This window comes from Carya illinoinensis, chromosome 7, assembly GCF_018687715.1.
Source record: "Carya illinoinensis cultivar Pawnee chromosome 7, C.illinoinensisPawnee_v1, whole genome shotgun sequence".
NCBI classification, from domain to species: Eukaryota; Viridiplantae; Streptophyta; class Magnoliopsida; order Fagales; family Juglandaceae; genus Carya; species Carya illinoinensis.
Genome location: NC_056758.1, coordinates 24,949,268 through 24,962,839, shown reverse-complemented (window position 1 = coordinate 24,962,839; position 13,572 = coordinate 24,949,268).

The window sequence follows — 13,572 nt, the reverse complement described above, 5'->3', positions numbered from 1 at the left end:
TAGGCTAGTCCTCTAGATATCAATAAAAGAGGAAAAGTGCTAGCTCTTGTTTATACACTAAAATATTACTATTTAAAAATATGTCCATCAGGAAAATAACAAAAAAAAATTACCATTAAACAAAGGACAAAAATCAATACCGTTTAAAATTTAATTTTTACAAAATAATAATTTTGAAAATTTGATGGTATTGGCAATAATTTTTACAAAAACCAAGTCAATATTTGATTTGTACGCCTGCGTGTTTTTCCGCTAGCTATGCTGCTAATTCAACTCCTATTTGCACACGTTTGGGTACTGCACTGTTCCAGTGTTCTCCTTTTGCACAGACTAACTACTTTATCTTAATTATTGATTACATAAATTATTTAATATATGCTTAATTATGAGTATCTGACGTTGTTTCGTGCACCTTCCCCATTTCTTCTCCTTGTGATTCTCCAAATCTATAATTTAAATTAGAAAAGCAAGCACCATTACAGCAAGCTAGCTATTTCTAGGAAAGTTGCGTGAGAAAATTAAGGTGTCGGTGCGTGACTCATGTCAATGGGAATTATAAGATGGAAACTTAAGAGCCCTAATACTGATTTTAGAGTCTTTCCTCATAAAAAATAAATAAAATAAAAGAAGTTTTTGAGTGCTAGCTGCATCATGTGGTCAATATGCGCGATACTGATCATGATAGCATGCAGCACGAAAGCTGCATAAATAAAATATATAGGTCGGTCGTAGTACTTTGGCCTATTTTTGACTTTATAGTTGACAGGATTTCTATTAATATATAGTATCTTCCCTCGATCGATCGATCATTTGTCTGGCATGCATATTTTCTTTCTGCAATATTATTGTGGGACAGCCAATTGCAATTACCCGCCACTGTGCTAAAAGGAATGGAAATGGATGGGGGTTGAGGAAAACGGGAGAGAAGGGACCGCTAGCTTGTTGAATTATAAACAAATTAAGACAAAATCATGTTACAAATGAAAGAATTAGTTGTTAATTAAGGTGTTCTTTATCTTTAAAATTCTATGATTTTTCAAATTAATTTAATCTTTGGTAATTTGATATAGATCAAAATGGATAACGTGGTTGATGACCAAAACCAACTATATTATGTAAAGAAAATAAGATAATTTATAGTACTTGAAAGAAGATAAAGGGCTGTTTAGAGTTTTGTTAGAAGTCTTAAAAAATATTTAAATAATCTCATATTTGGAATTGCAATAGAAAATATAACTTACAGTTTATGGTTTATAGCTTATAACTTAAGTAATAAGTTCTACTTTTAAAAAGTTATATATTTAAAGTATTTTCAAATATGTTACATTTGTTTGGAAACATATTTAAAAAGTACTTCTGAGATATAAATGAAAATTATATAAATTTTTAATAATTATGTCCATATTCTTGAAAGTTTGAAAATTGTAATTATCTTAAAGTTATATGTGTATTTTCTTTAATTGACAATCTTTTTAAAATTTGAATTACATTTCACATTATCTAAAAAAACACATTTGAGAAAAAAATATTATTTGAGATTAAAAGTACTTTAATATATAACACCCAAACAACTTAATTTTTTTATTAAAGAGTTTTTAAGGCTATTAAAGAGCCTTTTGGTATAAGTTTTAAAAAATGTTTAAACATCCTTAAAAGCTTTTTTAATTAAAAAAAATTAGGCCATTTGAGTACTTACATAATATTAAAGCATTTTTAATCTCAAATAAGTTAAAATGTACGTTTGAGGAAAAACATCTAAATTATGATTTTCCCCAAACATACTTTTTTGAATAATGCGGAATGTAATTCGAATTTTAAAAAGATTGTCAATAGATAAGAATACTCATACAATTTGAAGATAATTATAATTTTCAAGAATATGGTCATAATTTTTAAGAATTTAAATAATCGTCATTTCTATATTAGAAATTACTTTTTTTTATTTGTTTCCAAACAAACATAACATGTTTAAAAATGTTTTAAATGTATGATTACCAAATAATTAAATATTTTTTTAATAGTAGAACTTATTATTTAAGTTATAAGACATAAGCTATAAAGATATAAACTATATTTTCTATCGCAATCCAAAACATGCACTAAGTTGTTTAGGTATTACATATTAAAACATTTTTTTAACTCAAATAAACTAAAAACTATGTTTGAGGAAAAGTATCATTTAAATGTACTTTTTCTCAAACATACTTTTTTGGATGATACGGAACGCAATTTGAATTTTAAAAAGACTGTCAATGGGCGAAAATACTCATATAACTTTCAGATAATTACAACTTTTAAACTTTCAAAAATATAGTTATAATCTTTAAAAAATTAAATAATCTTCATTTTTACATCAGAAAATATTTTTTAAATCTGTTTCTAAACAATTGTAACATGTTTAAAAGTGTTATGAACATATATATATATATATATAGTTATCAAACATTAAATAATTTTTTAATAATAGAACTTATTACTTTATAAGGTATAAGCTCTAAAGTTATAAACTATATTTTCTACTACAATTCCAAACATGCACGGGGCATTTCCAACTTTTAAAATTTCACGTCAGCCTTTTAATTTATTTTAAATTTATGGCATTTTAATTCATGAATGGATGACGCGACTCAATTGGATCAGCAAAACTATTATTAATAAAATTATATAGAATATTATACATTTGGAATAAAGAATAAGTGACCACTTATGAAATTATTATGTCACAATCCATAATATCAGCGTGACCTCAACTTTGGTATATGATACAGATCGAGACGTTAAGACTTAAATCATGCATCTGACATGATCACATTAATTATACTGAACTTAACACTGTCTATCAATGATTTAATTAATTTGTAACTTGATAACATATGTGATCTCTCTCTTTAGATATATCCCGAATGAATCGAGTCTCTCCTAGAAAGAACTTGAATATAATTGATCACTAATGTCTTCAGCTAGCTAGTGATCAGCAATATTACTCCAATTATATATAAATCTAAATCGTTGTTAGGGTTTAGAAGAAGAAAATGCCTCTTTAATTAGAGTTTAAATTTTGAATAACTTGACAACTTGATGCATATATATATATATATATATACGGTGGTGGTGGGAATTAAAAATATAGAAAAGTAATTCTACTTTCCAAGATTTTCTCCTTCAAAAGATCATAAGTTGATACCCTGTTTTCAACTTTGTTTGGAAAAGGCTGATCAAGTTGTTATAACTTATAAGCCATTTGATGACTTTTTTTTTTTTTTTTTATCCTTTAAATTAATCTTAACTTTAGGAAAGTCTTCCATTTAGGCTAGCTTCCCTCCTTTCGGGAACGTAAGTGAGAACTAATAATAGTCTTAGAGCATGTTTGGGGTTGCGTTTGATAGTTAAAAAAGTGCTTTAAAATAATTTAAAGTACTTAAATGATAAAATTTACATGTTTGGTAATTTTATAATAAAGTACTTTTAAATAAAAAAAAGCTAGAAAAGTACGTTTTAACAAAAGCATCAAAGTGATGCTTTTTGTTAAAAGTACTTTATAAAAAGTAACTCATATTTTTCCGTTACATGTATATTACAAAATGCTTCTCACTATTTTACCACAACGACAACTTTGTCCCTTCCATTCCCAGCTCCCCCTTCTCTCTCTCTCTCTCTCTTTCCGTTACATCGCGTCTTATACATACGTACGTGTTCTTTACATTAATTGTAAAGATGGAATAGTTCATTAGTTGATCTCCGTTAATTATTTCTTCCTGCCATATTCAAGTTGTAGGTATATGCAGTATTGCACAAACATGCAGTTTATTCAATGCAAGAATATTATTTCAGTTATCTCTGCATGCATTTGTAATTTCTATTGATATTAAGCTCGCTTATTATTGCTATTTCACTTATGCATGGTTGAAGTTATTTTTATTCCATTATAATTACTGAAAAATTTATTAGACCATTTTTATTGTTATTTTATTATAATATTTTATTTCTATCAAGCATATACCCTTTTGTGTCATTTCTACCTCAAAAAGTACTTTTTAAATTCGTTTCCAAATAAATTTAATATATTTGAAAGTACTTTAGACATACGGATCCTAAATAGTAAATAACTTTCTAATAGTAGAGCTTATTACGTTAAGCTCTAAGCTATAAGCCTTAAGCTAAAAGTAATATTTTCTACCACAACCCCAAACATGCACTTAGTGACCACATTTTTCTCTGAATTAAGATTATTAATTACATGAAAGTGAAACAAAATTTTGAATATTTTAAATGTTATTACTTATCATATCTAGCTAGCACATTGATTTTAAGATTTAAGATATAGAAGATTGTACGCGTAAAGTGGTAATTAATTAGATAGAATCAAAACGTGTTTAAAAATACAATTAAGTTGAAACAATTCTTTAATTAATTAAGATTGAAAACTAAAAGAATGAAAATCAACTGAAAATCAAGAAAGTGGTATAACCAGTACAAAAGGACTTAATAAAAGTAAACTTATAAACTAGCATGATTTTATATGATACGTTAAATCTGTTTTATAATAAAAGTAAATTTACAATCTAACTTATTAGATCTAACTGTCTACGAACTTCCTGAATTTGTACTAGATCTCTTTGTAGCTAAATTATTTTTTAAATTAAATATTAAAAAGTGCGATACTGCAGATCGGACGCCCACTAATTCGTTTCTGTAGCCATGTGATGAGCGCGCTATACCGTGCATGCACTCAACGGTATTACAACGTATAATATTATACCGTACATTCATTCACAATCTTGAGACTTTTATGAGACGGTACACTGCATTTTTAAGGTAATAATATTCTTACAACTCTTTTTACTATATATTTGTACGAAATAAAATAAGAAAGCTTGAGCATCATTAAAGTGTCGAACGTATTGTCGGATGCGGGATAATTTAAGAGGTTGAGGCTAGGGCTGTAAATGAACCAGTCTGTTCGATAACTCGCTCGGTACTCGCTCGGTTAAATTTGAATCGAACTTGACTCGTGAAAAAAAAAAAGCTCGTTCGTTAAAGCAGATGCTCGCTCGATTTGTAAATGATACATACTCGACAAAACTCGACTCGACTTGACTAAGGCTCGTTTAAGCTCGCTCGTTTATGCTCGAGTCGACTCGATTAAAATTCATTCATATATTAATAAATATATACATACACCTATGCATGTATATATGTATTAGCTAATAATATAAGCATACCACTTTTATAATTAAATATATAATATGTATTCTAATTACTTATGTCTATATAGTAAATATACTTCATAGGTATATTTTATAATTTGTATAATAATTAGTTGATAAAATTTAATAATTTCATATACTAGTATGTGGAAACCATATATGAAACATTGAAATAGATATATTCTATCATATTAAGTATATGTATTAATAATATATGTAGGCATATAATATATTGTTATTTTGGATAAATATCAACTAGTTAGATATTAATTATTTATAAATTTTTTTAAATTTTATAATTTAATAGAGGTTCTACTTGTTAATTGTATAAATTTAATATTAATTCTTTTTTATTTATTTATTTAATTTATTAATTATTAAATCTTATTAAAAATAATAATTCAAGTTCGAGCTCGAGCTCGACTCGACTCGAACTTGTTTGTGGGCGAACTCGAGCTCGAGCTCGAGTTAAGATTTCAACTTATCGAATCGAGCTCGAACAAAGAATTAAAAAAAATCTCGAGCTCGGGCTCGAGCTCGAGCTCGAGTATTTTGAGTCGAACTCGAGTTCGACAAGCCAAAGCTCGGCTCGACTCGGCTCGATTACAGTCTTAGTTGAGGCCGGCCGTTTTACATGATAATATCAAGAATGGGTACTGAAAGTAGGCCTGCACATTGGCCCGCCCAACTACTATTTTGACCCGACCCAACTTTGCCCGCAAGAAATGTCACTGAAAACTAACCGGACCTGATTCGACCCGACCCGAAACATTCGGATTGGGTCAAAACTAACGGTTTTTTTTTTTTTTGGGGAATGAAACCCATTTTTCAAAAACGAAACAACACTTTTTATGTGGAAGAAGAAATCATCCAAGGCCTTTCCGAGAAGAGATGGACGAAGCTAATCTTCTGGCGCATGCGCCACCGGGGGCCATAGGGGGCAAAGTACATAAGGTTCTAGTAATTGTAAGCAATATATACTTGGCACCGTTTTAGGCGGTCAGCTCGAGAAATTTTGATCATGGGTCTTCAAGAATTGGGAGGCAACGGACGCTGATGCCGCGACGACGACATCAACGAAGCTGAGACGGAGGTGCATGAGGGGGCCGTAGTTGTGAGCGAGGGCGGCGAGGGAGTGGTGAGGCACGACACCCATGTGGGGCATGTAACAGCCCGCTAGAAATTTAACGGTAAAATTTCTATTAGATTTAGGAATCTCGTGAAGATCCGATAAGTTTTCACTAATCTATTAATCATATAGTTAATGTTATTACTCACTATGGTATCAGAAATATATTTTTGACTATTGGAGATAGTTAGAAAGTTTTAATAGGACACATGGAAAGATTTTAGCCACCTTACTCTTCCAAGTATACTCTCCACTTTTGGAAAATAGGCTAAGCTGATTTTGTGGATATTATTAGATAAAAATAAAAATAAAAATAAATATCTTGAGGTAATTTTCGTGAATATTATTGGGTAAAAATATTTTGAGTTGATTTTTATAGATATTATTAGATAAAAATATCTTAAGTTGATTTTTGTAGATATTATTGGATAGAATATTATGAGATAATCTTTTATAGATATTTTAGGTAGGAGAAAACTAGACTCAACTCTCAACTCCAGCCTTATCATCTTCCTTATCTCGTCCATAAGTACCTTCAGCCATCACCTACAAACTTATCTTCATTTACACGTTCCTTTAAAAGAATATCAAATACTTTCTCTCGTACAGCTTTTAGGAGTTCTTTTGCATACCCATTTCGAAGCTTTTGTAAGTATTTTATTATAAAGTCTTCTTCATATAAGTTGTTCCTTTTTTAGTCTAATTTACATGGATATCTTATTTGTCCCATTTGAAGATCATTTGGTTAGTCAAATATTGTGTAAACTATAGAAAGGTCATTCTAGGAGATAACTGGAGAATATGTTATAGTTTAGAGTTTTTGACCAAGCTAATGGATAGATTTTGGTCCGAAATTTTTATGGAGTATTGTTAACATGTATATATGACTATTGGTTGAGGAGTTTTGCATGATTAAAGGTTTTGATGAAATATTTTCTTAGATTTAGAAACTTAGAAACTGGAAGAGGAAAAACAGTTTCTGTTTTGAGAAAGTTTAACTCTTTGGTGGTCTAAACCCATTCTAATGACTTTGATAATTTTATTGGAGGATCCTAAGCATCTTATATACATGTTATATTATTATTTTAAAAATATTTGATGTTAGTTTCAAAGATATGAAATTTTATGCAAAAAGATATTCAAATAAGCCAAAGTGTAGATATTCTTGGCTAAATTTATGTTTTGGTAAATTTCTAACCATGTGATCTTGAATTAGAAGCTTATATATGTTTTAGGACATCTTTTTAAACCATGTGATGGTTTGGTTTGAATATCATATATTTATAAGTCATAGATCAAGAGATTTATCAAAACTAGTTGAGGAAAAAGTTTCTGTTTTTGGACTAAGTGTAAAACCAAAAACTCCAAATGTTATTTTGTGATTTTGGTGACTTTAGTTTGATAATTTAAATCATGGTTGATGTTAGGATGATATTATGAATATGTGATTCAAGTGCTTGGATCTTTTTACAAAAAAGTTTGGTGTTGATTATTAGCTTTTTCTAAATGGATGTTTTAAGTATGGTTTTGAACTTAGGATTGGAAGATGTTTGTTGCAAAATTTTGGTTTAAGCATGAGTTTTGAAGTTGGAAGGAATTGCAACAAAAATCAAGGGAAATGGCCTATGGATGTTTTGGCCATAGTGTGTTTTCCATAGTTATGTTTTGTTTTAAATTTTTCTGAGTTGATATTTAAGTTTAGGACAAAATTTACATGAAATATGTAAATTTTGGAAAATTTTGGAGTTAGTATGGAAAATCCTTAAGTTATGGGTAAAACGGTCATTTTCCCACATGTAGAGAGTAAAATGAAAATTTTACTCTTTAAGTTAGTATTTTCCATATTTCAAATTATTAGTGATTTAATTCTAACTTTTAGAATCACTAATTATATTTCCTCGTGATCGCACTTGAAGTTTTATAAGAAACGCGGAGATCGAGGTAAGTTAGTTTTTAACTTACTAGCAGTCTACTGTGTATGTGTGCTAAGTAAAAGAACTACAGTGTATGTATGTATGTTATCATATATGTCATGCCATGCCAAGTTATCACGTAATTATCTATTATACAGTATTTATTCTGTCATCAATTTTTATCTGTTACATAATATATTCTGTCATGTATTACTGTACATTACAAGTATGTCACGTTAAATATGTTGTCTATTATATGTTATGCCATGTTACGAAATGTTTTTATCTCAAGTTGGTCATGTATTTCAAGTTATGTTCAAATCACATTATTTTACGTCAGGGCTCCAGTCCTTTCGTATTCCAGTCACGTTTCATCTTGAGTACATTCAGTTTGTGTAAAATACATGGGGCCACAACAACTGTGGAGTATGTATTTAACTGCATTGTGAAGTGTAGAATACATGGGGCCACAACAACTTTGGAGTATGTATTTACATGTAGAATACATGGGGCCACAACAACTGTGGAGTATGTATTTAACTGCATTGTGAAGTGTAGAATACATGAGGTCACAACAACTGTGGAGTATGTATTTACATGTAGAATACATGGGGCCACAACAACTGTGGAGTATGTACTTACACGTAGAATACATGGGGTCACAACAACTGTGGAGTATGTATTTTTCATGTTAATTCAAGTTTCAGAGCAAGTTCATACTAAGTCAAGTTTCAGATCAAGTTCATGTCAAGTCAAGTTCAGTTCATGTTCCAATTTAAGTTATATCAATTATGTTATGTTGTACGCTAAGTTATGCTTTAATTACTTATAAATTTGATTATGCATTTATGCTTTTACTGTCATCCATGCATCATTAGCTTGTGTGGATGTTTTTTGTTAACTTGCTGAGATTTGTAATCAAATCTCACTGTGATAGTCCCAACTACCATTCCCCCCGAATGGTAGATCTTGTTACAGGACCTGAAGGAGGATCAGGAGCTGACCAACTAGACACAGTCGACTGAACGACGGTGCGTCGTTAATGTTAATATAATAGTTAAATTACTACTTGTACGATAGAGTTGCATCTCCAATACTTTTGGATCATAACTATTTTGGACCAGTGCTATGATCTTAGTTATTCAATGGATCTTTATATATGAAGTATGTTTTAAGTATTTGAGATATTTTCAGTTTAGTGCATAGTATTGCCAAAAAAAAATTATCCGCTGCGAATATTGCATAATGTTAGATGCATGTTAGGAATATTGCATCTTATATGTCATGAACGGGGGCAGGTAACCTTGTGTTGCATGTCTCGACGCTTCAAATGTTCGTTCGATCCCAAACGAAATTTAGGGGCGCCACAGGGCAAGTTTCCGATGATCGGCCATGGCTTTGGGCCGGGAGGGAGGGGAAGGCCGTGGCGGCGGCAACGAGTGGTAAGCTTGAGGAGGTAAAAGAGGAAGATAGCAAAAAAAATGGTAGCGAGAATGAGAGATGAAGGAGACATGGCGAGCTTTTTGTCTGTGCTGTGAAGCTATGGGCACAGAGGTCCTAGAGTTAAAGGGGCGGGGGAGGGGAAGATATATGGCCTAAGAAGCTTAAGAAGCAACTTGTCCTACGTTGCTTGAAGTAGCTCTTCAACCTTCTCTCCTCTTTGTTTTTAATTACTGTCCTCTTAACTTTTCTCTGTCTTTCTTCCTTTTGTTGGGCATTGGGTCAAGAAATATTAGGAATAAAATCATGTTTAGTCAGTTTCGATGTGTTCGACTTTGCTTCAACTCGATATCTATATTTTGATCCAATGACCCGTCAAAGACGGGTTGAGCAGGGGCGGGTTGTTCGGACGAATCAGGCCCAAGCCCTATATGCACAGGCCTAACTGAAAGGGGTCCTCCACTTATATGCGCGCAGCCATGCATGCATTTTAGAAATTTCTAGAATTTTTCATGTCTGCTCAAAAAGGGCCAAATATATTAATTAGCCGTTCCAACGTCAAAATTAATGATAATACCACTCTAATTAATGTATTACGCAAATGTATAAATTGGAAGTAAATGATCGTGTACAACAGATCAATTTCATTAGCCAAAAAGTGATAAATTTTTTTTGAATATTGAGATAGGAGACTCTGTATTAAAACTAGGGTCATATTCAAATTAATTACTTGGAATATTAAAAAGGTACATGTAAGACAACAGAGGTGCTAAAGGATATCTTCTATATATAAAAATGTGTATCAAATGGAATTTCTTGTTTTAATAGAAAATATTGTTTTTGCCGTTAGAAAATATTGTTTTTACCGTTTGTGGCTATTTGTGTAATTTCACAAACCCTAAATCCCACCGCATTCCGTCTCTCCCTTCTCATCACTGTGAAAACCTCCTACAACACCTCGTCTTCGAAGTCTTCCATTCTGCAAGTGAGCAACGATCTTGACCCAGATCCAAGATTGTAGCTGCTGTTGGTGGTGTGCCCTGGGGTGTTGCTGACGCCGAAGGTTCTGTCTATGCTGCATTTCCCGCCGTTCTTGGAGCTGATTGAGTCGGCAGCAAGCGTGGTAGCAGCGTCGGTGCAGGTTAAGAGCTCGAAGCGATGGCCGACGACATTAGAGCAGCCACACTCGCGCCACGCCTCGAGGCTGCCCCACAGGTTCCAGGCGCTGTCCTCTGGGTGAAGGATGAGCCAAGTGCCGGGACTAGATTGGCTGACGCTGTGGGAGCCACGAGACGGTACGAACGGAGTGACCATGGAGGCCACGGCGACCGCCGAGCCCGTCGACATGGTCTTGAAGTTGAACGACCCCATAGGCTTTGGACTTCGATGGCTGCTTGAAGGACGCAGACTGGGAAGTTGGAACCTCAGAGAAAATAAAAGAAAATAGAGGAAGAAGAAGAAGAAGAAGAAGATAAGAGGAAGCAGCGGCGCCAGTAGACGGAAAGAAAGAAGAAGCAAAGCCCTAAGGGTTAGACAGCAAACGGCGTCGTTTTGGGGGAGAAAGGGGGCTGGGCTTAAGGCACACGAGCTGGGCCCGAAAACTGAAGGAATTTGGCCCAAAAAAAAAACCCACTAGAACAAAACCCACCCGAAATTAAAAATTCAACATGGTAAAAAGACACAATAAAAATCAAGAAAAATTAAATAAAAACATTAAAATTAAATATTAATAAAATAAAATAATCAAAAATCTCCAACAATAAAATAATTTAAACTAGAGTGTAATTTAAATATAAAAATAATTATTAATATCAAGAAAGTATATTATTTAAATTTTACAATTTAAAAATTACAAAATAATATTATGAAAATCATATTTGATCTAACTAGACAAACGTGCTTTGAACGTTGCTTTGACCTATTATATAAATAATTAAGAGAAATAAATTAGCCATAAATAGATTACACAAAAATAATCTTATAAAATGATTTAGATTGATATAATTCTTCAAATTGTAAAGTTATTTTTATTATAAAATAATTAATGATTTTCCACAAATTACGTACAAGTTGAAAAACTTTGGAATGTAAGTGTCAAGGGGAGAATAAGGCCGGAAGAGGCGCGAGCAAACTTTTTGTCATGTGACTGAATAATATGAACCGGACACTCATACGAAGACATTGAATACTTTTCTTGCTATTTTCTTTTGGGTTTCTTGATATCCCTCGATGGGATTTATCAACTGTATCAAATTCAGAAACCATAGTCACAGGGCCTAAAAAATGAGTCATTTATCTTGCAGTACTATATATATAATTTTGGGTAGAATTGACAATATGTAACACGACTTGTATGTAAAATATTCAATACAAATACGACACGAAATTAGCGAGTCTGAATTTGATGTCAACGTACATGTTCGTGTTAAAATAGATAGATCCGTTAAGACGCGATTTATAAAAGGGTCAACCCACTTAATACGAAACCAACCTGTTATGACTTGTTTAGACTTTTACTCACAATTATAACTTTATTATTTTTAGATTTTAATATTAATATTTTTCAATATGCTTACCTTTTTATTACTGTGATTGTAATTCCAAACATATACTCATATTTATTATTATCGTAATTGTAATGTTGCTCTTATTATAAGTTAAAAATATGAAAATTATCGATATTTTTTGTTAGTGGGTAGTCTAATTATTTTTTTAAAATATTGTGGCTACTAACAAACACAAATTTTAATTTTTATATGAAATTATGTTTATCAGGTTAAATAGATTATGTGGATTAGTTCAACCTATTTATATAAAACAAATTGAAATGGGTCATGTTATGTTGATTAATTTCTAATTAATTATGAAACACGTCAGAACGGGTGATACAATATGACTTGTTATTTAAATAGGTCATATTAGTGTTTAAAGATCTGATATGTTTAATTTAATAGATTGGGTTCAGATTGAGCCATGTAATTGAATATCCATGATTTAACATTACCCACAAACATGACCCGCGTACAGGAATTGCCAATCATAATTTTGGCCAATGGTGGAATAATCATAACATGAGAGATCTAGACATCTTATTGTGATTGGCTAAATCTCCTTGCCACTAACCAAAATGGATCAGTAGAATCTATTCTGATTACGATGCCAATATATATGATACGACAAAATTCCTTCGATCACTGTTAAATCCACAAGGTTTGTTACTGGAAATGGGACATTCATGACTTGATGATCTGAGCTCTTTATTCTTGCATTATTGGTTGACTTTTCACGATAGATTTTGGACATTTGCTAGACACTATAAGTGAGTACTCCATTTCGAGTAGCTAGCCAAGTACGAGCTAGCTTTAGATTAATAATCTCTTTGGGGGTGGCTACAGGTAATGCATGTATCTGCGTTGACCAATGATCTGCAAGGACTGATCTAATAATCCAAAACATCATTATATATTCTTGTATTGGGTTCAATGTCCTGTTGTTGTTGGAACGTGTCTACGTACACAGTCTCGACACCCACCCGTGAACGCCATTATTGAGATAGCAGGACCTCTGAAACATGATCCCCCATTATTCATGTGAGGGAAATACTGTTGTTTGCATCACAAGCTGATATTATGATTGAGTTGAAGATCATGGCATATGGAGTTCTTTCAAACAGGTTATTAATTGCATTTATAAACTTAGGTTCAATTTTGGTTTTGTTTCTGCCAGATATATGGAATATTATAAAGGAGAGAGAGAGAGAGAGAGAGAGAGAGAGAGAGAGAGAGGTGGGGTTCCTCCAAATAGGATATATAATCCTACTTAAAACGGAACCAGAAAAATTAAGAACCATGAAAGTAATGCAGGGAAAAGATTGATGAAGGTT